Source organism: Aotus nancymaae, unplaced genomic scaffold (assembly GCF_030222135.1).
Source record: "Aotus nancymaae isolate 86718 unplaced genomic scaffold, 86718_ANA_hifiasm-v0.15.2.pri h1tg000016l, whole genome shotgun sequence".
NCBI classification, from domain to species: domain Eukaryota; kingdom Metazoa; phylum Chordata; class Mammalia; order Primates; family Aotidae; genus Aotus; species Aotus nancymaae.
This window is the reverse complement of record NW_026988428.1, coordinates 2,365,402-2,376,628: the sequence shown is the minus strand read 5'-3', so window position 1 is coordinate 2,376,628 and position 11,227 is coordinate 2,365,402. Positions and strand designations below refer to the sequence as shown.

The 11,227-nt window shown below is 44.4% G+C and overlaps 1 pseudogene; it reads right to left on the bottom strand.

Annotated features, from left to right (window-relative positions):
• Positions 1-4,500: 4,500 nt before the first annotated feature.
• On the bottom strand, positions 4,501-6,904 carry LOC105728871 (sodium/hydrogen exchanger 7-like; annotated as a pseudogene).
• Between the last annotated feature and the right edge of the window lie 4,323 nt (positions 6,905-11,227).

The following is an 11,227-nucleotide window of genomic DNA, read 5'->3' as shown; positions in this document are numbered from 1 at the left end:
TGCTGTAATTACAGGCATGAACCACTGTGCCTAGCCCTGGAAAAGATACTTTCTTAATTTGAAAAGTGTTTTTTTTGGGGGGGAGGGTTTGGGGGGGGTTTTTTTTTGAGACGTCTTGCTCTTCATCTTGGCATGATTTGGCATGATTTCAACTCACTGCAAGTTCCACCTCCTGGGTACAAGTGATTCTCCTGCCTCAGCCTCACTAGTAGCTGGGATTACAGGCACACACCACCACGCCCAACTAATTTTTGTATTTTTAGTAGAGATGGGGTTTCACCATGTTGGCCAAGCTAGTCTCAAACTCCTGACCTCAGGTGATCTGCCCACCTCGGCCTCCCAAAGTGCTGGGATTACAGGTGTAAGCCACCACACTCAGCCTGAAAAGGGGTTTCTACCAAAAACCTAAAACAAGTCTTATTCTTTTTTTTAATTTGACTCTTCCTAGAATTTAACTTTTTTCTTATGGAAGTTTTCAAACATACACAAGCATAGAGAAAATAGATTAATGGATGCTATGGACCAGTCACTCATTTTCAACAATAATCAACATTTTGCCAATCTCCAAATATTCATTCTGAAGATCAAAACATTAGCCCACATCTCCACAGAACTCAGAAACAACACATAATGATGTCTACTTTTACCATCAATAGTAAACATTGTCCTAGAGTTACTAGGCCGTGAAAAAAGACCAGAAAAAAAGAAATAAGTATGAATATTGGCAAGGTAGATTTATACCTAGAAAATCCAATGAATCACATATAATCTATATGGGCTAATTAAAACTTTCAGAAAGGTAGAAACAAGATTAACATATAAAAATCTATAGCTTTTCTAAAATCAGAAAAAATCTACTTAAATATGTAACAGAAGAGAAAGCTATATTCAATTCCAATAGACCTCGAGTTACCTAGGGAAAAAACTTTAAAATATGAAAGCTGTTGCCAGGCATGGTAGCTTGTGCCTGTAACGCTAGCACTTTGGGAGGCTGACGTGGGCGGATCACCTGAGTCCAGGAGTTGAAGAACAGCCTCAACAACATAGTAAAACCCAATCTCTACAAAAACTCAGCCAGGTGTCATCACACACTATAGGCATCACATGCCTATAGTCCCAGCTACTTGGGAGGCTGAAGTGGGAGGATCACCTGGGCCCAGGAGGTTGAGGCTTTAGTGAGCAGAAATTGTGCCACTGCACTCCAGCCTGGGGGACAGAGTGAGACCGTGTCTCAATAAAAGGAAAACAAAAGCATTGAGGATAACCATGTAATTTTAATTAAGACCATAAAAGATATTTCTAGGTGAAAAGACTCAATAATATACAGACATTATGCCCCAAATTAAATAATAAATGTGATGGAATTTTTATCAAAATTCCAACAGGATATTTTATAGAATAGGCAAGTTAATTTTAAAGTTCATCTATGAGATGTGCCAAAAACGTTGATTCAATAGAAAAAAACTTTACCAGATGGCAAATACGCTGTAAACTCACAATAATTGAAATAATACAGCACTGTGAAAAATAGACCAATAGATCAATAGAACAGAATAAAAAGCCCAGAAAAAAATATATATACACACATACACATATATATTTATGTGTCCATTTGTGTGTGTATGTGTTATCTTAGTATATGTTAAAGGAGACATTCAAAATTGCTTGGGAAATGACAGACTAATAGATAGTGTTGGGACAAGGAACTATCTATTTGGAAGAAAAAAAGTAAATTAAATCCCTTTTTCATGCTGGGTGCAGTGGCTCATGCCTGTGATCCCACCACTTTGGGAAGTCAAAGCAGGCAGATCACCTGAGGTCAGGAGTTTAAGACCAGCCTGGCCAACATAGTGAAACCCCATCTCTACTAAAAATACAAAAATTAGCCAACCATGGTAGCCAGTGCCAGTAATCCCAGCTACTAGCACTTTGGGAGGCCAATGTAGGGAGATCACCTGAGTCCAGGAGTTCAAGAACAGCCTGAGAGGCTGAGATAGGAGAATCACTTGAACAAAGGAGGTAGTGAGCCAAGATGGCACCACAGCACTTCAGCCTTGGCAACAGAGCAAAACTCTGTCTCAAAATAAAAAAGAAACATATCCCTTTCTCATACCATACATAAAAATAAATTCCAGTTGTATTTATTTTTTTACCATAAAATCAAAACGGACTTTATTGTAGATAAAAAGGAAAGAGGAGAATAAAAATCATTCAGTTGTTCTTTGGTTTTTTGGGTTTTTTTTGAGACAGATTCTCACTCTGTTCCCCAGACTGGTTTGCAGTAGCATGATCTTGGCTCACTGCAACCTCTGCCTCTTGGGCTCAAGCAATCCTCTCACCTCAGCCTCCCAAGTAGCTAGAGCTACAGTATGCCATCATGCTGGTCTCATTTTTATATTTTTGTAGAGACAGGGTTTTGCCATGTCGCCCAGTCTGGTCTCGAAATCCTGAACTCGAGCGATCCTCCTGTCTTGGCCTCCCAAAGTGTTGGGATTACGGGTATAAGTCACTGTGCCTGGACTCAATTATATTTTATTAAATCTTATGAAGTTGCCACTCCTGTTTTTACACAATGGTCAAATATCAGCAAATTCATATGGCTCAACTTAATTAAATATATATTTTCCTGATTTGCACAAATTATCAATCCAAACACAAAGCTGTGAAGCAGGCCAGGCACGGGGGCTCATGCCTGTAATCCTAGCACTTTGGGAGGCCAATGCGGGTGGATCACCTGAGGTCAGGAATTCGAGCCCAGCCTGGTCAACGTGGCAAAACCCCATCTCTACTAAAAATACAGAATTAGCCAGGCGTGGTGGCAGGTGCCTGTAATTCTAGCTATTTGGGAGGCTGAGGCAGGAGAATCACTTGAACCTGTGGGGGGCGGAGTTGCAGTGAGCCGAGATCGCACCACTGCACTCCAGCCTGGGCAAAAGAGTGAGACGCTGTCTCAAAAAAAAAAAAAAAGTTGTGAAACAATGTCTTATTTAAAAATTAACTATTAAACATGCGAATTCAGAGGATTAAATGGCTGATTTCATTATGGGTGGACTGCACTGGGACACTATTTTTTCTGCCATAACAAGAAAACACCCACGTGATTAAAAGCATTTTTAGAAACTGGGTTGCCAAAAAAATGCTAGCACTGAAGCACAGAGACATGAGGAGAAACAAACTTTTCCTGAGAGGTCTTTCAGTATTTCAGCACTACAGGTGTGGGCGGGCAGAACAGCTCATCCAGAAAGAACCCAAACTGAAAACCTAACTTTCAAATCACACCCACATATTAAGCTGGTGCAACAGCCTCCCCAGATACAATAAAAATGACCCTTCTCTGCGTGGCACTCAATGGCATAAAGATACTTGGATTCTTAAACTGATAGAAGACAGAACTTTCTAGTGGGTTGAAAGTGCTTAACATTCCCTTGACTGCTCTCTGATTTTGCACGTGGCCACTGAAATCTCATGCATTTGTCAGTTCAAAGTTCAGAATTCTACCCAGTCTTGAGACTACTATCTTGTATTTCTTTGCAGTTAATTTTTCACATTGAGATTTCTAGCCTGTTGCCTTGTAGGTTTCTTGCTGCCTTCTCTTCTCCAGATAATAGCATCCCACAAAATTTGGTGTTATTTCTAAACCCACAGTAGATACCTCAATCCTACGGATTATTTCCTAGGCTGTCAGCTTATATGGTAGCCCTCAAAAGAAGTGATACCGTCATCAATTTCTAAATACCTCCTATCTTCAGATTAACTAAAAAATAACAGTGTAACACTATTTGCCTTTGGTTTTAAACACGTCCTAACTACTTCTTTATGGACATCTCCACAGAAGGAACTATAATTCTTTGTACAGTGTTGAAATGTTCATGAATATATTTTCAAATCTTCAGTCTAGAAGAAGCACAGGTAGCATAAAAGTCAGGAATCCTGATAGGTGGTTGCAGTCACACAGCCTTCGTTGCCAGCCCCTCCACTCATACTGGTTTTTCATGTTTTCTATTTCATTTAACAACAGTTTCCCATAATCCTTGGAGGTCCAATCTCAATTGCCTTCCTTCTCGATCTTTCTTCCAGCCTGTTCTCCCCTAGCTTGATATTTCTATGGTCAACTAGACTTGCACCACCGTGTAGTGAGATGCAACCTCTCGTGGGAGGAAGCCCCCCACCCAGCACCTGCCCTGCCTTGTTCAGATACTGCAGGTGAATGAATTAAGAGACTATTAAAGCATACTATTTTTTTGTTTGTTTAACTCTGAAACCACACACTATTATGTGAAAAAAGTAAAAATAGGTCTACATCTGTCTGAATTTAGAGACACTTTTGCCTCACCATCTGCATCATGAGTTAAATTTTAAGTGTTACAGTAGCTTCAGACCCCGATAAAATAGAAGAGTCGTTCACTCTAGTCACTGCCCCACCTCAAGCAATAAGGTGTCTTGAAGCCATCCTCACCCCATTGGGAGCCTACCCCATCGCGCCAGGGTTTGAGGGGAAAGTCAAACCTTATCTTTCAGAAGAAACACCAGGCGAGTGCCCCAGCTCGAACCTTCTGGTCTCTCATTCCCAGGTCTCGCTCCAGCACTTTCTCCCAGCTGCTCTTCATTCTCTGGCTGCCCTTAAGACTCGTGGAGGCGGTGTGAGAACCTAGGAGCCATTTGCAGTCACTGTGCTGTTCCCGTAAGTCAATGTGAGATAAAATTGGAGCCACTCCCTCTCTCAGTGGCTCTTGGTTATCGTACACCTGGGGACTGGTCAGACATCGAGCTAGCAAACCACACCAGGTGGGAAGAGTGTTGGTTAATGGGGGCCGCTGTGTGTGAGGATGGGCTTCAGGTTATTGTGATCAAAGCTGTACCACAGTCTGAATATCCATGTGCTCTCCTGTTTTGTCCGGTTTCCTCTGGCAAAATTTGGGCCGTCCCCTTCTAAGACTTGAAAGCTGTTGTTGTTGGGTGGTGGATCTTGATCGGGGTCAACACCAACTCTGAAGTACTGCCAGTGGTGTTCACTGTGGTCCTCTTTGGAGGGCTCCTCAACGCCAACTCTGAGATTAAGCCATGACAACACGGGTGTCGTGCCTTCTCTGATGATCCAGATAGTGAAGAACACGATGAGAAGCATGGTGGTGAACATCATCTGGCGAGCATAGGATGCCATGTCACGGATGGCCAACGCAAATGCCATTGCTCCCCCAAGGCCAGAAAACATCATCATGTGTTGAAAATTCCAGCCAATCATATGCCTTCTGCCCAAGTTGAGGAAAAAGGAGAACGGGTAGATATGGGCGGCTCTGCCCAGTCAGATGGCAACAAAAGCTCCAATGATGAAAATGGGGCTGAAAACATGCTTCTAGAAGGTAAACAGTGCCAGGCCCATGTAGGAGAAGATGTCTCTGCCAGGAAATGTAACACCTCAAAGAGCTGTTTGGTTCGACTTCTTGATTCCACCGACACATTGTTGTAGGTATAAAGAGTCTGTGTGATTCCACAGAAAAGGAAGCTACAATGCCTGTAAATCCACAGGCTTCTGTCAAAAGAAATGTGCTCCATGACATGAGGAAAAAGAGCGCTGTCTCCAGCAGGAGGAAGCAGTCCAGTTTGGTAAACTTGGTCACTAAAGCAGTCACAACATCAGTCACAGCTCTCATGATCAAAGAGCCGCTAAATATACCAAGAAAAATGCCAACTGACATTAAAAAGGCAGCAGCATCAAAGGCATGAGTGTTCAGTCCCGCTGGCTGGTAGGCAACAATAGACGAGAAAAGCACAATGGCAACAGTGTCATTTAGGACCCTCTCTCCAAACAGAAGTGCATAAAGATCCATGTCTGCATGCAATTCATTAAATATCGCCAGCACAGTCACTGGGTCAGTGGCAGAGATGAATGCTCCAAAAAAGAGACAATCCGTATAGTAAAATTTATCTGAGAGCTGTCCCATAATCTTCATGAGCTTCACCACACCATATATGAGATTTCTAACAATAAAGGATGAAACAGCAGACCCTAAGAGAGTGCAGACCAGTAAGACCTGAGATTTCTGAAAAAGTGTCTTTTTTTTTTTGAGACAGAGTCCTGCCCTGTCACAGGTTGGAGCGCAGTGGTGCGATCCCCACTCACTGCAACCTCTGCCGCCTTCTGGGTTCCAGCGATTCTCCTGCCTCAGCCTCCCGAGTAGCTGGGATTACAGGTATGTGCCACCATCCCCAGCTGATTTTTGTATTTTTAGTAGAGATGGAGTTTCACCATGTTGGCCAGGATGGTCTCAATCTTCTGACCTCGGCCTCCCAAAGTGCTGGGATTATAGGCATGAGCCACCGTGCCCAGCCAAAAGTGTCTCTTTAAGCTGTATCCAGCATGGAAAATAACTGGAAGAGAAGAATGCTGAAAAATATCTCTGGGTGGAATGTTACCTCCTAGCATGTTATTCTGCTCTACGCTGAATCTTGCCAGGGCTGATTTCTCCTTTCAGAGTGTATTCGAAGAACTTCCCACTGACGTTCACTCTAAGATACTGAAGGCCTGGTCTTCCTGAGTGCGGCTGAGTGATCTGTCACGGCCACCGGTGGTAAGTGTACCATACCTCAGGATCACCCCAACGATGAGCCCATAGATTATGGCCAACCCAGTCTCGTGCAGAAAGCGCACCGGGCAGTGCTTGACAAGTCAGATGGTGAGGATGGTGAGCGTGAGCAGAAGGATGAAGGTGAGCAGGTTCACGCTGTCTTGCCGGCGGGTCTCCTTCTCAGTGACAAGCTCCTCCATGGTGCTGCTGTTCTCGACCGCCTTGGAGGAGGAGGTCAAGGCCGCAGCCGTGACTCGAAGCCCCTGACTCAGCAGCAGCGGCGAGGGCACCCAGGCAGCCCCACTCGGGCCTGGGCATGCCACTTCACCAGGCTCCATGGTTCCGGGGCCGCTGTGCCTCCTCAGCACGGGTACCAGTAGCCTGAGCCATTGGCGGGTTCCAGCAGCAGCCCCGATCTGCCTAAGTCACCGTGGCCAACGCAGTTCCTCCTCCTACTCGGGCCAGGCCCGGCCTGTACCCGGTGCAGTGCCTCCAGTTGTATTTAAAATGTAGTTTTTAAAGGAATGACAGAAAAAATGGGAAAATATATTTAAAATCTTGGAGGAAGAAAGCTATCTTAACAAAACAGAGAACCAAATGCATTCACGTGTGACAGAAGGTACAGAAAGTCCAAAAGTAAGTGAATTATTACATAAAATATTTGCAACTAAAATAACAAAATGTTATACCTCATTTCATTTTATTATTGTTTTGAGGGGTTTTTTTGGAGAGGGGGAGACAGAGTTTCGCTCTTGTTGTTGCCCAGGCCACAGTGCAGTGGCATGATCTCGGCTCACTGCAACCTCCGCCTCCTGAGTTCAAGCAATTCTCCTGCCTCAGACTCCCAAATAGCTGGGATTATAGGCATCCGCCACCATGCCCGGCTAATTTTTGTATTTTTTAGTAGAGACGGTTTTACCATGTTGTCCAGGCTGGTCTCAAACTCCTGACCTCAGGTGATCCACCTACCTCAGCCTCCCAAAGTGCTGGGATTACAGGTGTGAGCCACTGCGCCCAGCCTATTTTATTATTTATACATACAATATATATCACGTTGTATCTGAATCATCTAAATTTAGCTGAATATTTTAGATATATGTTTTTTGGGGGTTATTTGTTTGCTTTTGAGAGGAGTCTTGCTCTGTTGCCCAGGCTGGAGTGCAGTGGCACAATCTCAGCTCACTGCAACCTCCGAATCCCGAGTTCAAGCAGTTCTCCTGTTGCCTCCCAAGTAGCTGGGACTACAGGCACATGCTGCCATGCCCAGCTAATTCTTTTTGTATTTTAGTAGAGGCAAGGGTTCACCGTGTTGCCCAGGGTAGTCTTGAACTCCTGAGCTCAGGCAATCTGCCCAACTCGGCTTCCCAAAGTGCTGGGATTACAGGGGTGAGCCACCACACCTGGCAGATATACGTTTATATAAAGAACCTATTGATCAGGCCAGGAGCGGCACATGGCTCACACCTGTAATCCCAGCACTTTGGGAATCTGATGCAGGCAAATCACCTGAGATCAGGAGTTTAAGACCACCTGGCCAGCATGGCAAAATCCTGTCTCTACTAAAAATACAAAAAAATTAGCTGGGTGTGGTGGCGTGTGCCTATAGTCCCAGCTACTCAGGAGGCTGAGGCAGGAGAATCACTTGAACCTGGGAACAGAGGTTGCAGTAAGCTGAGATTGCACCACTGCACTCCAGCCTGGGCAACAGAGCAAGACACCATCTCAAAGAAAAAAAAGAACCTATTGATCAGTAAAAAAACAACTCAGTAGAAATCTACTATTCAATTAAAAATAACCCAGTTAAACAATGGGTAAAGAATATAAACAATTTATAGATTTGTTTATACTGCAGATTTGACAAGATACAAATGTTCAGAAACCACTTATAAAATGTTCATATTAATAAAACAAATTAACAAAATAATAAGATATAAATCAAGTTAATAAAATCAGTGAATGAAATGTGAGATATCAATTTTTGACCATGATTTTAAATCAGAAATTGAGAAGAGTCTGCAGTTTTACCCTACTTGCAAGCTAACAACTTTTAGCCTACCACAGTTTTGGGGTTTGGTTTTGTTGTTTTTCTTTTCTTTCTTTCTTTTTTTTCTGAGATAGAGTCTCACTCTGTTGCCCAGCATGGAGTGCAGTAGCACCATCTCGGCTCACTGCAACCTCTGCCCACCTCCCAGGTTCAAGCAATTCTCCTGCCTCAGCCTCCTGAGTAGCTGGGATTACAGGCACCTGCCACCACACCCAGCTAATTTTTCTATTTTTAGTAGAGACGGGGTTTCACCATGTTGGCCAGGCTGGTCTTGAATTCCTGACCTCTGCTGATCCACCCTCCTCGGCCTCCCAAAGTGCTGGGATTATAGGTATAAGCCACCACGCCTGGCCCACAGTTTTCATATATATTTGCTGACAGAAGATAAAAGTCCTAGAAAAACAAGATGCTCTGATCAGAAAATATATTTATAAAATCTGTTTGGTGCTTATGTTCCTAATTTTAAGTTAATTAATTGGCATTCTGGTACATGCAACAGTCTCTTATAAGTTTGGTTAGAGTGAGCCAGTTGCCAAGAGTATATAGTATGATCAACTCTGAATACTAATTAACTAATAAAGTGAAATCCTTGGACCTGCAAGACTAGGAACAGAGAGGACTCACGGTACTGTCAGCCTATGTAGACAGGCTTTCCTAAGACATCTACCTCTCTGCCTTCATCAAACCAAAACATTTTCAGCTGTTTCTCTCTTGAGATCATTTCCATTTTGTCAGTATCTCTGTTAAAAGGTATCATTCGGGCTGGGCGTGGTGGCTCACACCTGTAATCCCAGCACTTTGGGAAGCTGAGGGAGGTGGATCACCTGAGGTTAGGAGTTTGAGATCAGCCTGGCCAACATGGTGAAACCCCGTCTCTGCTAAAAATACAAAAAATTAGCTGGATGTGGTGGTAGGCACCTGTAATCACAGCTACTAGGGAGGCCAAGGCAAGGAGAATTGCTTGAACCCAGGATGTGGAGGCTGCAGTGAGCTGAGATTGTGCCCCTGTACTCCAGCCTAGGGGAAAGAGCAAGACTCCATCTTAAAAAAAAAAAAAAAAAAAAAAGCTCCAGGTTGGGCACAGAGCCAGCCAAAATTGTAATAAGACCTGCCTAACACCAAAGACCTACTTTTTTTTTTAAGACAGAGTCTTTCTCTGTTCCTGATCTGGCATGATGAGGACTCACTACAGCCTCGTCAACCCCCTAGGCTCAAGTGATCCTACCACCCCACCTCCAAGTAGCTAGGACCACAGGAGTATGTGGTTCAGGTAACCAAACCTGGCTAATTTTTGTTTTGTTTTCTGGTTTTGAGAGTTTTTTGGGTAGAAACAGGGTTTTGCCATGTTGCCCAGGCCAGTCTCAAACTCCTGGGCTCAAGCAGTCCACCTGCCTTGGCCTTCCCAAATTCTGGGATTACAGGCGTGAGCCACTGCTCCAGCTCTCTACATTTTTTAAGGTTTCACATAGCACAATACAGAGGAAAAGAACAAAAGCCCAGCTAGGCACAGTGGCTCACACCTGTAATCCAAGCACTTCGGGGGGCCAAGGCGGGCAGGTTGTTCTAGGTCAGGAATTCAAGACCATCCTGGCCAACATGGCAAAACCCCATCTCTACTAAAAAAATACAAAAATTAGCTAGGTGTGGTGGTGCGTGCCTGTAATCCCAGCTACTAGGAAGGCTGAGGCAGGGAGAATTGCTTGAACCTGGGAAGCGGAGGTTGCAGTGAGCCGAGATCACGTCACTGCAAACTTTGTCCAGCCTGGGGGACAGAGCCAGACTCTGTCTCAAAAAATAAATTAATAATAGCCAAGCACGGTGGCTCATGCCTGTAATCCCAGCACTTTGGGAGGCCAAGGCAGGCGGATCACCTGAGGTCAGGAGTTTGAGACCAGCCTGACCAACATGGAGCAACTCGATCTCTACTAAAAATACGAAAAATTAGCCAGGCATGGTGGCGCATGGCTGTAATCCCAGCTACCTACTCCCAGCTACTTGGGAGGCTGAAGCAAGAGGATTGCCTGAACCTGGGAGGTGGAGGTTGTGAGCCAAGATCGCACCATTGCACTCCTGACTGGGCAAAACTCTATCTCAAAAAAAAAAAAAAAAGCCCCAGGCTGGACTAAGCAGCTCACACCTGTAATCTCAGAACTTTGGGAAGCTGAGGCAGGAGCACCACTTGAGCCCAGGGGTTCGAGAGCAGCCTGGGCAGCATAGGGAGACTCTCTCTACAAAAAAAATTTCGAATTTGCCAGGTGTGATGGCATGCACCTGTAATCCCAGCTCCCAGCTACTTGGGAGGCTGAGGTGGGAGGATCTGCTTGAGCCTGAGAGGTCGAGGCTGCAGTGAGCCATGATTGTGCCACTGCACTCCAGATTGGGTAACAGAGCGAGACTTGTCTCAGAAAAAAAAGAGAGAGAAAAGAGTGCCAGCTCTAGGGACAGACTGCCTTGTTCAATAATCTTGACTGAGTTATTTAATCTCTATTTACAAAATCTGGGACGTTACTTAACTTCATCAAGTCAGTGGCCCCATCTGTAAAATAAGAATTTTAATAGCAATATTGGCCAGGTGTGGTGGCTCACACCTGTAATCCTAGCACTTTGAGAAGCCTAG